The sequence below is a fragment of the Parus major genome, chromosome 1, assembly GCF_001522545.3.
Source record: "Parus major isolate Abel chromosome 1, Parus_major1.1, whole genome shotgun sequence".
Classification (NCBI taxonomy): Eukaryota; Metazoa; Chordata; class Aves; order Passeriformes; family Paridae; genus Parus; species Parus major.
The window spans coordinates 43,578,390-43,594,095 of NC_031768.1; the positions used below are offsets into that span (position 1 = coordinate 43,578,390).

The 15,706-nt window shown below is 35.6% G+C and overlaps 1 long non-coding RNA gene across 1 annotated transcript; it reads left to right on the top strand.

Annotated features, from left to right (window-relative positions):
* The first annotated feature begins 733 nt into the window (after nucleotides 1-733).
* On the top strand, nucleotides 734-13,652 carry LOC107200521. The gene is made up of 4 exons (XR_001519656.2): nucleotides 734-1,105; nucleotides 1,361-1,418; nucleotides 6,967-7,077; nucleotides 12,484-13,652. It is a non-coding gene; the product is annotated as an uncharacterized LOC107200521 (long non-coding RNA).
* Nucleotides 13,653-15,706: the final 2,054 nt, after the last annotated feature.

Consider the following 15,706-nt stretch of genomic DNA (forward strand, 5'->3'; position numbering starts at 1 on the left):
GTACGGGCACCCGGCGCACGGGCACACGCAGGCACACACATGCCGATACGAGCTCGGCGCGCCCGCCCCGCCGCTCCTCCGCCCCGCGCATCCCGGGGCTGCGCTCGCACTTTCACCAGCACCGGCCAACTTTCCCCGCGCTCCGCCAGCGCTCTGGACGCCGCTGCCGCTCCCCGCACCCCTCGGGCCGAGGTCCGCAGCCGCCCCGTCCTCTCCCGCAGCGTTCGCTGGCCGCGGCCGGGCGGCGCGGAGCGGAGCAGCGGCGAGGGGCGGCGGGAGCCGCTGGCCACCGCTCGTCGTGCGGTAGCCTTCGCGGAGACCGCGGGGAATTGGGTGGTCGCGGTGAAACAAAGTCTCGGGTTTTGCTACGCTCGTTCTCCGAAATCGGGGGCGCGGGCGTGTGTCGGAGCCGTTCAGCTTCACTTTTCTCCGCTGCTCACCCCAGCCGCGGGTCGCGGGGGCGACCCGGGGCACGGATGCAACAGCAGCATCTAGGAGACTCTGTGGCAGCCCCTCATGCCCGCCGGGCCGCTCCCCGCGGCAGCGCCGGGGCCCGCGGAGCCGGCCGCGCTCCCGAGCGCTCCCGGCGGCCGCGGACTCCCGCGGGGCGCGGTGCGGCGCCTCCCGCCGCCGCCAGGTGGCAGCGCAGGGCGGCGGATGGGCCGCGAGGGGCGCCCGCGGGCGCTGCCCCCGGCTCGGGCAGAGCGGCAGGAGCGGCCGCGGAGGAGGCGGCGCCGCGGGGAGCGCGTCCCCTTCGGTGCCGGCGGGATAGCCGCTGTTTTGAGGTGTGCGTGCGGAACACAGAGCGGTTTTCGGTGCCGAGGCTGGCTGTAGCTCCGGGGATGGGTTTTTTTCCGATTAAATTTCGGGTTTTATTTTCGGCTAAATAGCGTGTTTGGCTGCTAAAAAAAAAAAAAAAAAAAAAAAATTGGAAAAAAGAAGATGTGATTGCAGACGTGCAAAGATGAGCACGTGTTCGCATTTGTGTGTTAATGTGCTGTCTAGATTGTAGTATGTAAATCTAATAGGTGTTAGGCACACAGGAACACATGGAATACACCCCATGTGCACAGCACAGATGTTGGAATCCAGCTTTAACTCAAAGGTAATGCCAGATGTATTTGTCCCTCTGTTTTTCCTATATGAGTGTAAATACTGAACAGTACTCTGTCTATGTGATTTCTGAACATCTGTGTCTTCAGCAGACCTCTGTTAACTCTTACCTTAGCATCCCAACATGCTAAACCCCAAAGTTATTCTTAAAAAATCATCTTTTTTGTACTGTTCAGCCTTCCCTTAAAAGCATATTCATCTTCTCTGCAAACATAAAAGAAGTGTGACTCAAATCTTGTTTCCCTAGGCCTGAAGTAAGCAAGGTCTGGTATTTGGACGGAAGACAAATTTCTCATATGGACCAGGTAATTTCCCTGACCTTGTAGAAGCTCTTGGAAATCTTCTCAGTGGGACAGAGAACTTACCTTATTCTTAAAGGATCACTGACTTTCCTGTTTCGATGCAAACCCACTTAATTCAGTGGAATGCCTTTAGATTGTGTTCCAAGGTGCTACTCTCAGTCAGGAAAAAATACCAAACCAAACTCCATACACTTTTTTCCACCTTACATACACTCTTTTAAGCTTTTCTAATATACAACATGGAATTTGTGATAGTGCAACAACAACAAAAAAAGTCACAGATTCTAAACCGAGATGTCTTACAGGACTTTCTTATGGCCTCACTATTTTTGAAAAATATCTTTTTTTTTAATTAATAATATCCTGCATTTTGAATATATGGGATTCTATGCATATATGCTTGCATTTTTTAGGCCTGTCATATTTATAGCATTTGTCTGTGTTTCTATGCTATTTTTCTCTCTGACACACAAAATTAGACACACGTAAATACTTTTTCATTCATAACAGAGAAAGATATTTTACATAACCTTGTCGGCAAGGCTGAGCTTAACTCCTTCTTGAAACTGTTTTGAAGAAGTTGACATTTCATAAGTCTGAAATCGTGTTAAAAGCTATCATGTTAAAGTCAACATTGTAGATATATTTCAGTTTAATTTTTCTGATCTTGTGCTAGTGAGATATTAAAAAGCATAATAAGTAGAAAGTCTGATTTAATAAAATCTTACTTCCAAGTTGTTAGACTGCTAGATGGTTTTAGTTGTGTGTGGGAGATTTAAATAGTTATTAGTGTAGAACTATCATGCTGTTTTTCCATTCATTCTTATTCTTAGTCCAGAAGTATTTCTGGCAGTGAAAAGTTATATCTGAATATTTGAACTAGAACTGTCATTTTAAACCAAAGCAAAAACATCAGGCAGTAATAATACTAATTCATCCTAAATTTGTGAAAAATATTTAATTTTTTTATTATAGTGTTGCCTCTTGTTAATTTATTTTTCACCTACCTTTCATTAAACTGGAAAATTCTAAACTCCTTTAAACTGAAATACTCAAGAGGAAAGATGGAAATAATTTGTATAATCCTCATATGGAATACAAGTAGAGGGACCTGAGTAAGGATGGAGCAAGAGTAAAGATAGTTCAACAAAAGCATATGAGGCATACATGCATTATATGCACAGCTTGTAAGTGTTCATGTCTACCCTCTTTCTATTATAATTCATACTTTTATATGTATATATTTATATATATATTTATAATATTGGCACCTGTCATGGAATCAGACATGGCAAAACAGGAATTTGGGGGTAACAAAATTGTTGAGTGAAATATATTTGAACGGAAGGATAGACACTCTTTATGAAAGACAGAAAGTGTTGAAATAATTTCATGTTAATAACGCCATAAAACATGTTAAGGAGTGAAGACTGTTAACAATAGTGCAATAAAAATGTTAAATTTGAGGGTGAAGATGAGATAGTGTCCACTTGAATGAAAATCATTGAGCAAAAGGTAGGAAAAATACTTAACAGGGATGCAATCTATTATGAATCTGCTGGTACAGATTTAAGCTGGAAAATAATGGACACAAATATGGGGGGAGAATAAGGGTAAAGCTGAGATTGTGTGATCATGCAGATTTGTGGGATTTCTAATGGGCAAGCATCAGCAAAAATTCAGTGTTGCTGGGGATGATATGAATTTGAACATGACAGAGGATAGGTTATTTTATGGAACAAATACTGAACAAGCAAGAGAAAAGGATAATTCAGATGAAATTTTAGTAAATTATAGGATCTGCAGGATAAACTAATGATAGAAAATAATCTTAAATATAATGGTTTCAAGCTTATCTACTTCATGAGAAGTTTCAAGACAGAAGAATGTGAAGGATCTGTAACTGGAGGCCAGTATTTCAGAAAGACAAACTGAGAAATAAAATCTTCAGTGAGTACTGGAATAAGAATTCAGATAAGACAGATGCTATAGACAGGGAAAATATTATTTAATTTTTATAGTGAAGGAGAAGGAGAGAAACAAAATAGCCCACCTAAACTGGAATGGAAATGAATCCCCAGAAGGTAAAAGCCTTAAGCAAGTTATTAAGAGTAAGCACAAAACCTATAGAGAATGAAAAAGATATATTGATTAGCAAGAAGAAATCTGCATCAATAATTAGAAGGCATAAAACCAAACTGAGAATGATCAGAAACTTTGTTAAGCCAGAACTTGCACAGAAACTTGAAATAGAGTAAAAAATTCTTAAGGAATGTTAATAAAATGAGAACTTAAGAAGTGGGATGGTTGTTAAAGGATGGGGTGGACATTAAGAATAAAGTAAGCCAAGACTAGAGAGGTACCAGAAAAGTTGCCTCTGTTTCTGGTAAGAACATACGTAAATTTTGATATGTAGTGAAAGCAGGAATAGGGTAAGAGAAATCACGTCCTCAGTGTATCACAGCACAAGCATTTGGTCCAGCAGTTTTATGTCCTAGAACACTGAAAGGATCAGCTCCTTTGTAATACCCGGAGCACTGATTTCAGTGTGTAAGGTAAGTGGCATCTGGACAGAAGTTTTAGACAAAATCAGAGGTCTTTCTGAGAAACAGATGTGTTGAGATACATATATGTGCATATATATATATATGTACTGTATAAATATTTTACAATTTTAGTCTTATTGTCTATATTTTAACATACCAGTATTTCTAAATTCAATTAATCTGTATCTGTATATTGCTTTGGTCTAGGCTGATAGAAATAGTGTAAAATTGAATAATGCATTCTGAAAACTCATGAATGGAAACTTTTGCTATAAACTGGGAAGATCCAAGTCTATAAAAAAAATCCAGAAATTTAAAGCTAGTAGTCAGTCAGAAAGGGGTTATTGGTTGCTGTTATAAATGAAGTACTTATATAAAGGGAAAAGAAAAATGTGATTCTATGATGTATTAGGCAAGATGTCATAATAGGTAAGAAGGCATTATTAGTATTGTAAAGGATGTGCTTTTTCATGTGTTCCTGGTGTATTATGCATGGTTCTAGTCATACATTCAAAGAAGATACTTAAATGAAGTTTAAAGATCAAATAGAAACTATGGTAAATCAGGGCATGGAAAATGTGTCTACAGAAGAGAGATTTAAAAAATGAAAATGGAATACATAGTCAAATAGATATTGAAGGGACATGTTCGTCCTTACAAATGCATTTTTAGTTAAATGCTTGAAAAAAAACCCCAAAGAACAACAACAAACAAAAACCAAAACAGAATGTATTTGAACTAAAGAGGGATGTTGGCATGCCATCAAATGCTACTATATTGATTATAAAGCCTAGGAAAGGGTAGATGTTTACTGACTGTCTGAGACTGGAGAAGTCTTCCAAGCAGGTAACCAGGCCAACAAAGTTTTTAAAATAGGACTTGAAAATAAAAATCTGTGTAATTAAATGGGACAGTTCATGTTAGAAAAGATACATTTGTGGCAAGCTGGAAAGGGGTTTTTGAAGAAGTTGGAATATATTTTTTCTACACTTATACTGTATCTCTTTTCTGCCTGAGGGCTTACTGCAGGCTCTCAGGTCAGGTAGGATGTTTTCTCCCTTTATTGTATAATTTAGATTCCGAGTTATGTTAATTTCTTTCTTTCTTTTGTTCTGCTTTGTATAGTGGGACATGTTGCAACTCCTAGAACATTCTGCAAAGAATTTCTAACATTTCCTTCTATTTGAGGGGGTCTCCACAGACCATTGGCGGTGCCCCTTTTTGTCTTCTTCCTCCTTTTTTTCCTTTTTCCCGAAGGAAGATTTGAGGTTTTTCTCTTGTTCTTTACTGCAAATGAAAGGTCTTGAGTCAGTGAGTAGTATCATCTAGACTAAAAGTTCTGTAGATCTCTCTTTTCTTTTGTTGCTGTTTTTAACTAAATATTTAGTATATTGTAACTCTCAGCTGGGAGGATGTAGAAATGTAGATATGTAGAAATGTAGATAGTCCCTTTCAGCAATATGCTCCTGTTACTACTTATGAAAATCAAATTCAACTGAGTTTTTGAGATTATCTCAAAAATACTAGCTAAATTTTCAGACTATTCAGTAGGACATTGTTGGGAAGGTAGAATTAGGAAGAAATTATAAATATGTCTCTGTAGCCAGAAAGGCTAAGGAAGAAATACAAATGATAACACGGTTTGAATAATTCAAAGAAACCGGGCTGGTATGCCAGAACACATTCTTTCCTGCAATAAAACCAAGCTGAGACCCCTCATCCTAGCCTTATAAGGAAAGGTCTGAAAGACCCTGAGATAACAAAAAATATGCAAAAACAGCGATTTCTATAGGTTGCACACAAATGTTACTGTATTAGTATACTTAGAAAGATTGGTTAGTGAAGGAATAGAATATTCATTTGTATAGATTATATAAGTAATTGTAAAAGAGAACTCTCTCTCTTAGCTCTTAGCTCTCTTGGTTCTCTTAGCACGCTCTTAGCTCGCTTAGTTCTCTTAGTCTCTCTTACTACTCTCTTGCTACTCTCTTGCTATGCTCTCTTAGCCCTCTTGCCTCACTCTTTCTACACTCTTACTGCTCTTTTTCCCTGGCTCTCTCACTTCTGTTCTGTTACTCTCTTTCTTAGCAATCTTAAGTCTTAAACTGATGTATTCACATTTTACCCTCTTTTGTATTGTTCTCCCTGAGCCCTCTTTGAGCTCTACCTGCTGGGTCATAGCAGGCTCCCTCTCTCTCTCTATCCCACACCCTGAAATAAACTTCTAACACCTAACTCAATTATAGAGGTCTTTGTCCTGTCTCAGACCCAGAAAGTGTCTCCTACAGGACATGGCATGGACTTAGTGGCATACTGCAAAAAATCTCTCTGAAATTTCCTAAACTGTTCTGTCATTATACATTAGTTCTTACATTTCTCTTATCTCCTTGCTACACTTAGAATTATCAAATAATTAAAATTATTTCATGTCAAATATGTCTAATAGAAGGTACCTAATCTATCTATCTATAATAACCGAAATAAAAGGATTCTGATTTCTTCTGGATCTGAACAATTCCTCTGGGATAGCTTCTTGGTTTTTCTTTTCTGGTGGAAGTTGTAGAGTGGGAAAAGAGGTTTATTAATATCTTGCATTCAGGGGTAACCTTAAGGTACAAATCTACTACACTATTCTTTCTGCTTCAATTTTCTTACACTAAGCAAAATAGATATAAGAGGAGAAACTCAGAGAATTACCAGGTGTTTTCTGCCTTAATGGTTAAAACATTCAATAGAAGGAGCAGGCTTTAAATTTCTACACCATATTAGTTAGCAGAAATTTGAATATAATCAGTATACTATCCCCAAATACAGAGACTGACCTTTCTCATCCTTGTTGACTTAGGGGAAGTTAAGTATCGCATGAGAATTTTTAATGAACAAGCGACAAAAACAGCAGAAGTCAGAAATTAAAAATCGGAGATTATGTATAAGTTAGACTTACAAGTGATTCAGTAGTAACAGCACTATTGTGTGAAATGTAATTTTTTATGTCTTTGAAAAAGATTGCTGCAAGAAATACAGCAAGAAATGTTGATCCTTGAGGCCCATGAATGTACCCAGCAAGAACTTTGGTAGTCTTAATGGTTTCTGGATCTCGGCTCTGTAAATGATAGGTAAGACTATTTGTTTGTTTGTGTGTTTGTTTGTTTGTAAAGTTCACCCTGAATAACTTTAAGTGGATACAGGTGCTTAGCTTTATGTTTTGCAATTTAAATATTTTTTGATTAATATCAAATAGATTATTTTTTTTTTAATCTATTTGAACAGTCAGTAATTAATACAATAAAAAGATAAATCCTTAATCTGACTTCAAGAAGACTAAGTTACTCCTACACATTTCTACATCATATGTTTTAACACATATTTACAAAATATAACCATAATACATTTGTCAGTTACAAATATTTATGTACATACATTCACGGGCTGTTTCTTACCAGCTTTCTCCTTACTTAAAATAAATATGAAAATTTATTTACAAAGTGATAATCAGAAATCAATCTTTTATTTTACGATTCTACCCAAGAGGCACTGCAAATGTGTTATGATGTATTAAAGGAAAGTGAGGAATATTTTGTTTTCTTTTGTATTTTTAAGTAAGTAGAGTCTCTCCAGTAAAAGTGCAAAAGCCTCAGAGTGAACTGAATTTGCATGTTTTGTCTACTCGGCGTGACTTGAATTTCATACCACTGGTGGCTCCTCCAGGTCTTCCTAGAGGGGAGTTTTCATCAGTTTCTGCCGCTAGGTGTCCCTGTATGTGTGCGGGAAAATCCGCACTTAAGTTAATGGAAAGATTCACTGAAGGAGGAGAAGAAATTGAGCTGGAGGAGCAGAAAAGATGATAGTAAACTTCCTTCACGATTTTGAGCTCTGTTCGACAACTGTCTTTAATATTACTGAAGGGAAAATATGAATGGATTAATGATTGTGCAGTTATATTTCAGAACAAACTTTTTTTAAAAGAAAAATGGATAATAATGTGCTCTTAGATCTTATATAGTCTTTTTGTAAGACTATCTATCTATCTGTCTATATATCTATCTATCTATATATATATCTATAGATAGATAGGAAAAAGTCTTCTGAAAATATTTCAGCCTGCTTTATGTTTGGTAAATTTATTATAATTTTAAAATTATTCATACAATTTGGTATACAAAATGGGTTTTCACATAGTAAATGCAATTAATTATATATGTCAAAGAATGATGAAGAAATGTGTACTGTGATTAGCTTCTCTGGAACATCTTGATAAATGGAATGTTTCAGGAATTAAGAGCCTTTGATGGATTGTGCAGCCCTCTAATCCTTAAAATTAATGTTTAAATAGATTACTAGTAATGGAAAATAATGTGGTTTAGACCCCAATTCTTTTCATAATCAAGTGGCTATTAAATGTTATGCAAACATGCCTCTAGTGGGACAGTTGCTTAATCAAAGTCAGCAGCTATTATGACATGAAAGCTTTTAAAATTATTATTATTGCCTAATAATAATAATAACAATAACAAAAAAAAATAAAAGTAAAAATTAAAAGAGACATTTTCTTTCAGTTATAATAAATAGGATACTTGAACAGACACCTCAGAGTATTAAATAATAATTTTCTCTGACATCAAAAGGCTGCATGTACAATGAGAGCAGAATTATACTGATACTGTCCAGAAAACAGGGTTGTTGAGTAGTGTGTTCTCTTTTTCAAAATACAGACCTTTACTTAAAAGACAATAAAGCAAAAAAAAAACCATTCATCCTTCTCAATACCATTCAAAACATGACTTGAGAAAAGCTGCTTTTCTGAACCCATAATTCCGAGTTTACTTCTTTTGAACTTGTAGAGAACAATAGCCCTTTATCAGAAATGTTAAACACTTTACTTCTGGACTTCTTCATCACACATAGTCTAAGAATTTGGAATTATGGAAAGAGGTTTTATTTTAAAGGTATTTACTGTCAGCATAATTTTGTTGGAATGGCTCTACTAGTTTAAAGGGGGTCATAGTCTTAATTTAAAATTTGAGCCATAGTCTTCTAATGCAAGAGTGAGTTGCGAGTCCACTGCACTGAAAACTTATGTATTGGTGAATACATTAATGAATCATAGCTTCATATTCTTCATTAAACTTGTGTACTTCAACACTGATATGATAATCTGGTATTTGTTTTGGATTTCCACTTGTCTATTTCGAATAAAGTTAAATTTCTGTATATCTCCTTAGTTGATAAGACTTTAACAGACCAAAACAGCTATGAGACAAATTTATTAAAAAAATGAAAACATGTCTTTAAAGATACTGTAGTGGGTTCCCATAGTCTTCATACCACAGGCTGGGATTAGGCTACTTTGAGTATCTATTGCTTGCAACTTTTTTACTGTAGGCAATAGAAGGAGAAAAACTGGTGCTTTATCATTCAATAGGAAGGAATAGAACATGAGATTTGTGAGCAATGAATATTAAACATTATTGTAGACAGCTGGAAAACACAAATAAGAATCTGTGTTGTATAATCACTAAAATAACTGAGTAATGCAAGTGTTTTACTGGTTTACCAATGAAGCTATGAGTTTCAATTAAAATTGTAGTGATATGTCTTAAAACTTCTATGTTGTGTACTCCCTATATAAAGCATAAAGGTATCTTGCAAGACACTAAAGATACATTGTATTGCATAAAAAGAAAGTCATCATCACTATATTATACACTTTAGTTAAGAATATCAAATTGCCCTGCAAGCATTGTTCATAGAATGCAAGCTCTACAAGTTATAATACACCAAGAACATTCTCACACCCTTTGGTAAAGATCAGAATAGAGCTACAATCTTCAGAGGAAGAAAGTCTGAAGAGCAGGTTATGTCTGCATAGAGGTGGTGTGAAAGTTATGTCTTAATGTAATTTCAGCTCTAGATTTGTATACATATTCCTGTGGAACATAAACATCCTACAAAGCCTGAGTAGAAAGCCACATGGGATTTTACCATGTTTATTGCTCTTATGGTGGTACCCAGTAGCTGCAAATGGCATTCTCCACTAGACATATCTGATCAGGTAGCATCAATCCATAGTGCTGTTCTATAACCTGTGACTTAGAGAAAATAGTTTGGAGTGAGAATGTCAGTCTTATTGACATCCAGTGGTAACTGAATAGTGGGAAATTACTTAACTGTACTAGGCTACCTGTAAATTTGAAGCCATGGTAGAAAAAGCAGATGAAAGAGAGGTGAAAGGGAATATTGTCCTCAGTCATTATTTCAGGAATGGAAGGAAAGTGAGATCAGTTAACTGAAATGTTGCATATGGAATGTTGAATACCTTATTAAATTAATTGATTTCTCAGAGCTCCCTTTTAGTATCTCATCCAGAATATGAATCAGATTCCTAATATAGTAATGTGTTGGAAATATTTGATGTCCTTTTATGTCTTGCTTCAATCCTTCCTTGCCTAGGAGGAACTCTAACATTTGAAGTCTATATAGGTTCTGCAAGCTTCAAGAGTTGTTAAGAAGCTGTCTGCCTTTACAAAATGTTACCTACTTCTGAAATGCATGTATGCAGTACTAAATTAAATAAAATTATATTAAATAATTCCCTCCACTTGAACAATATCCCAACTATTGTAGGAAAAGCAAGAAATATTTTCATAGCTTTATAAAATGAAACTTACTTTTTAAAGGCAGATGAGTACTATGTTTTGAAATAGTCTTACTAGGCAGCCATGGTGCTAAATCAGGGCCAATTCATCTCAAATACTTTCCTATAGATAGTGATGTGAGATGGATGTCTCTCATGGGTTATTCTAATTACCTGAAGTCCTCTCTAAATACATGTCCTTCTCTACTGATTGAGGGGATGTAATGCATTAGCTTAATGCCTGTTATCTAAAATCAAGTGGACTTAATACATAATTATTATTATAATTATATTGAATGAATGGTCAGTCAATGTATAAAACTGGAGATACCTGAATATAACTAAAAAGAGGTAAAAACATTTGAACTTTATGTCACCTGTAGTCTTACTAACACAGATGAGGATTTCTGGGAAATACAGTGCTGCTAATAATTAGGCGGATATTGTATCAAAATTGAGACTTGCATTAGCAAATTTCTTTTAAAAACTTAATATTACAGGAAAAACCCCAAGTTCTCTTTCAAAAATTATTTCACATTGCTAGCAAGTCCTCATGAAAATTTCTGTATAACCAAGTTCAGTTTATCTATTTGTATCTGTAATAACATATATTTCCTGTTTGTTTTTCTGTTAGATTGACATGCATGAATATATGGATTATGGAACAGCTATCAGGATTGGTGTGATAACAGGCTTTTGTATCAGAAAGGGTTTTTGTCTATTTCCTTTTTGTTGTTTTAAATTGATTAAAATCTCATGTACATGCCATAACAGGAAATCAATTTCCTTGCTTTGTGCTTACATTTTCTTATAATAGAAATTCCTGATTATTTGACAAATTATATATTTAATGAAACTAGCAAATTAAATTTTTATTTTATTTCCTTTCATTACATATTTCTTTGTTCTCAGTAACATTTTTAACCAGCATTTTTTTTGTTTGCATACATTTAATAGAGCTCAGTGGTTAACATTCACACCCAAGATGAAATGGAATAAGTGTCTTTGTTATGCTGAAGGCAAAGTATAAAAAAAATAGAGAAAAATGTTGTCATCCCTTGCCTATGAAATTTGCAGATGTGACAGGATATCCCAAACAATAACTGCATGTGATTTATCAGTACCGACTGCTGATTGCAGTTTAATTTGCTGCACTAACACCCAAAATTCTACTGTAAAACACAGACCTTTTGTTTTGCATTCCTCCTATTGACAAAAACTGATTTAATTGACTTGTGTGTCCCACGTGTTATCTTTATTCCAAATTCCTAGCTGGAAGAACATAGCACAATCATGAAAAACGTTCTGACCCTTCTGGATATGACAAATATATAATCTCAAGCCATTCTACATATACTGCTGCTTACAGCATACTTTCTCAAATAAAGACTGTATTTCTGAATAAAAAATATATTACTTACATAGAGTAAAAAGTAATGAATCTTCTCACTTCACCAAAAAAACAAACAAAAAAAAACCTATTATCCAAATTACTTTATCATTATTTAATATATAATTTAATTTTTCTTTTTTGCAAGTAGGAATAAAATCTGCATGCCAGAAATATACCCTTATATATTTTCTTATAGAAGAAATAGCTCTCTCCTAATGCCATACAATTTTTCTTCATGCTTTGCACACCTGAAAAACTTATTTATTTCCTTGAATACTTGCCTTGAATACTCTTCCACTAAGGATAGGATTCTTTCAATTGTTTTCATGAATGAAACTGTTAATTCAAGCTGCTAGTTTACAAACTGCCAAAGCTTTAAAGAGTTTGCTTAACGATCTGACATGTACATGAGATAAATTAGCACCTAAAAAAATGCATCACGTGGTGTTTATTGTTGCCATTGTAATTTATCCCCTTTTTTTGCATAACTTCCAGTAGGAGTTTGTTGATAACAACAGATTCAGAAGTCAGAGCTTCAGTGAACTCATATATTAAATAATATCTTGAGATGAACTTGTGGATAAATCCAGGAACTTGCATACTTAAAGGACGCTGAGGTGGAATTCAGATATCTCAGAATGTAAGTGAAGACAGTTCCGCTCAGAAGAGCTCTCTGTGACACCTAATCCTGAAGAGGCAAGAAGCTGTTCCAGTGCGAGATGAGCTGTTCTTACTGGAAAAATTCAAGTACAGCAAGTAGCTTCTGGAGCATAATTTAAAGGAGGCTTATCTGCTCTAGGCTGTCCCTGTACTTAATGGTAAACAGGTGTTAAAAGCCTCCTTAAGATCTGAATCATCCTCTCAAGAAAGCTATTTCTTTCACTTGACTATCCCTTTATCCCCCAGGGAAAGTAAGTATCTAAAATAATTTACAGGCTCATTTAGGGGCTGAAAGCTAGATGGGAAGAAGTCAGGTTCAGGAATCTATTTTTGGCTATGACAGAACTCACTAAAAATGAGTAAGCATCCATGCTGCTAACCTCAGTTCTGGAAATTAAGAGAAGCAGCTTACATGAAAGTTCTGCACTATTATGTTATATTCTTTAAAGGTTAGTAATAAAAAAATTGAGTTTGAGATTGTGTCTGTGGGAAGTCTTTAATCACAAACCAGATGAATTAACAACTCTTAGGGACAAAAGATTCTGACACAGACAAAAATTATGCTTGACTGAGTCAGTCTGCTAAAAGAAATTTTTTTCTTAACCCATATCAAAATATTCCATGATGTATTATAATTCAGAACAAGCTTGTTTAAGAGTTAATTAGCCTTACATTGCTCCTTCACATCTCCCAAAGGAAGTACAATGCACATGAGAAATTCACATTTGGTTGCTGAGAAGTTTTGTACTTAAAAGCAGCTCTTGACTTCCAATCTCTTCATTGTTCTGCTGAGATTTTTCCCAGTGCTGTTTTTGACCTACTCTAACTTTTCTGCGGTCAGTTTCTTTTTGGAGCATGGAGAATCAGAAATTGTCTTGTGTCAAATATTTAACTCTTTAGCCTGGGTGACATGCTGTATGTTCATGTACTACAGCCTAATATATACCACAGAAAGATCTTGTAAGAGGTCTTTTCTTGTCATGTCCTTCAAAATACATGGTCCAACCAGAAAATAATAGACATTTTGATGCTTATACCAATTCAGAGAGTGAGGAATATCTCCTCTTGACAGCCTTAACATTATGACTCATTACACCTAACATGTCCTGGTCTCATCTCTTTACATCTTAATCAGATAATGGCACTTACACTAATCCTGAGGAGGGTGGAAATACCTAATGTAAGATGAGCTCTATGCTTCTATCAGTTATAAAACTGGTTATTGAAAAGCGATTAAAAACAACTGCTGTAAAAAGGCACTGACTTTGATAAAGGCCCACAGCATATTCAGTCTAAATGCTTTAAAATAATATCAAGGAATTTTGGCTTGGAGCACTGTAGGGTTTTTGTTTTGGTTTGGTTTTTTTTCAGCATTCTGAAAACTGCTGTCAGAATTTTTACTTTGTTTTTTCTTGTTATTCTGTTGTTGCTAGTCTCTTGATTATGGCATTATACTGGTTTCTTTGTAAAACATCTAATATTATTTGATTATGTCATGAATCCTATATTTATTTTATTAAATAAAACATATTTTCTATGCTTAATATCTTGTGGTTTATCTTTTTTTGGTTTTATTTTTATTTTTCTCCAGCTCTGTGATCTTGAGTTCCTCTGTAATTTGAAACTAAATTACTGGGGTTACAGGTCATTAAAAACAGAGTATTTGGCTCATATGTCACATATATCTCATTCAAGGGATGAGTTCCAGGAAGAGTATACCACTCACATCATTCTAGTTTGTTGTAAAATGTGTTGAGACTACTCCTTTCACACAGAAGTTTAGTGATAAAAAATTATGACCTATGAACTCCTAGGAACTTGATAACATGGTTATAATTGTCCCTTCAAATTGACAGGTTTCAAAATCACACTTCTTACTCAGAGAAAGCACTTTGTGTAGCAGGCTAGGCTTTTATATTCTATTAATATATATATATATATAAATATGTGTATATTCTATGTATCTAAACATTTAATTGTTTTCCTCTCTTTCAGTTGGCATTTTCCATTTTCAGTTAACCCTTCAAATGATCTGAGCAGAATTAACTCAGAATTTCACTCCTGGAATGCCTTTTTACTCTGAGTGTTCTCAGCGCTGAGTTTGGTTATATGGTAGTTCCACATGACCTTTTCAAACTCTAAACAAGAGCGGGGTTACTTTTTCAGTGATACAAGTTAACAATATGAAAAGAGCTGTAAGAAGTTGTGATGCTTTACATAGTGTTAGGAAGAATGTTGGGACAGAGCCTTCACAGACTGACAACGCTGATCAACAATGTTATAGTTTCCTTCGGTGACTTTTTTACTGAAGATGTGAAATGACTCAAAACTGAAGGTAAATGCTTGCAGTTATATCTTCGGGTTAAAAAATACATTTTTAAAGAACACAGGATTTGCAAATATCTTGAAAAGATAGTTTTGCAGTCAAGAGGAAAATCCTCTTTGGTTCTATCAGAATAGAGAGTGTAGATATTATTTCCTTTCCTTCCACTCCACATGCCTATCTTCCATTTTCAGTTGAGAATAAGTGATCATAATTATCAGACTCTTGAATATTCTCATGTAAATAGGAACCAATCCCAGAGACTCTGAAGATTAATGTGAGATGAACTTTGAGATCCAGATGAGTTCTAGTGTGTGGCATTATACGTTTCCAGCTGATCACTTATGCAAGCTGCTCACCATTAAAATGTCAGGATTTGTAAATGCACCCGACTATAATTGCCAAAACTTTTAACTGAATAAGACTTCAAGATTCTGTTTCACAGCATGGAAGTTGCTACTTCTCTGGAATTAACTTTGTAATGAGGATAATTTAGGTTTTTAAAATCAGCCAGTTAATATATACTGAAAAAAAATCTGAATATATTCTAAAATACCTACTGCATAGTGAAAAATACTAAAAAATGGTATTTTCTGAATAAATTGTACTAAAGCAGGAAAATTTTAATTCTTAAATGCATTTTTTTAGGGGCATACATACCCTTTTATTGTATTTCAATTGTCTGTATTGCAGATATGTGATAGTACATACGAGGGCAAATACACATACTTGCCT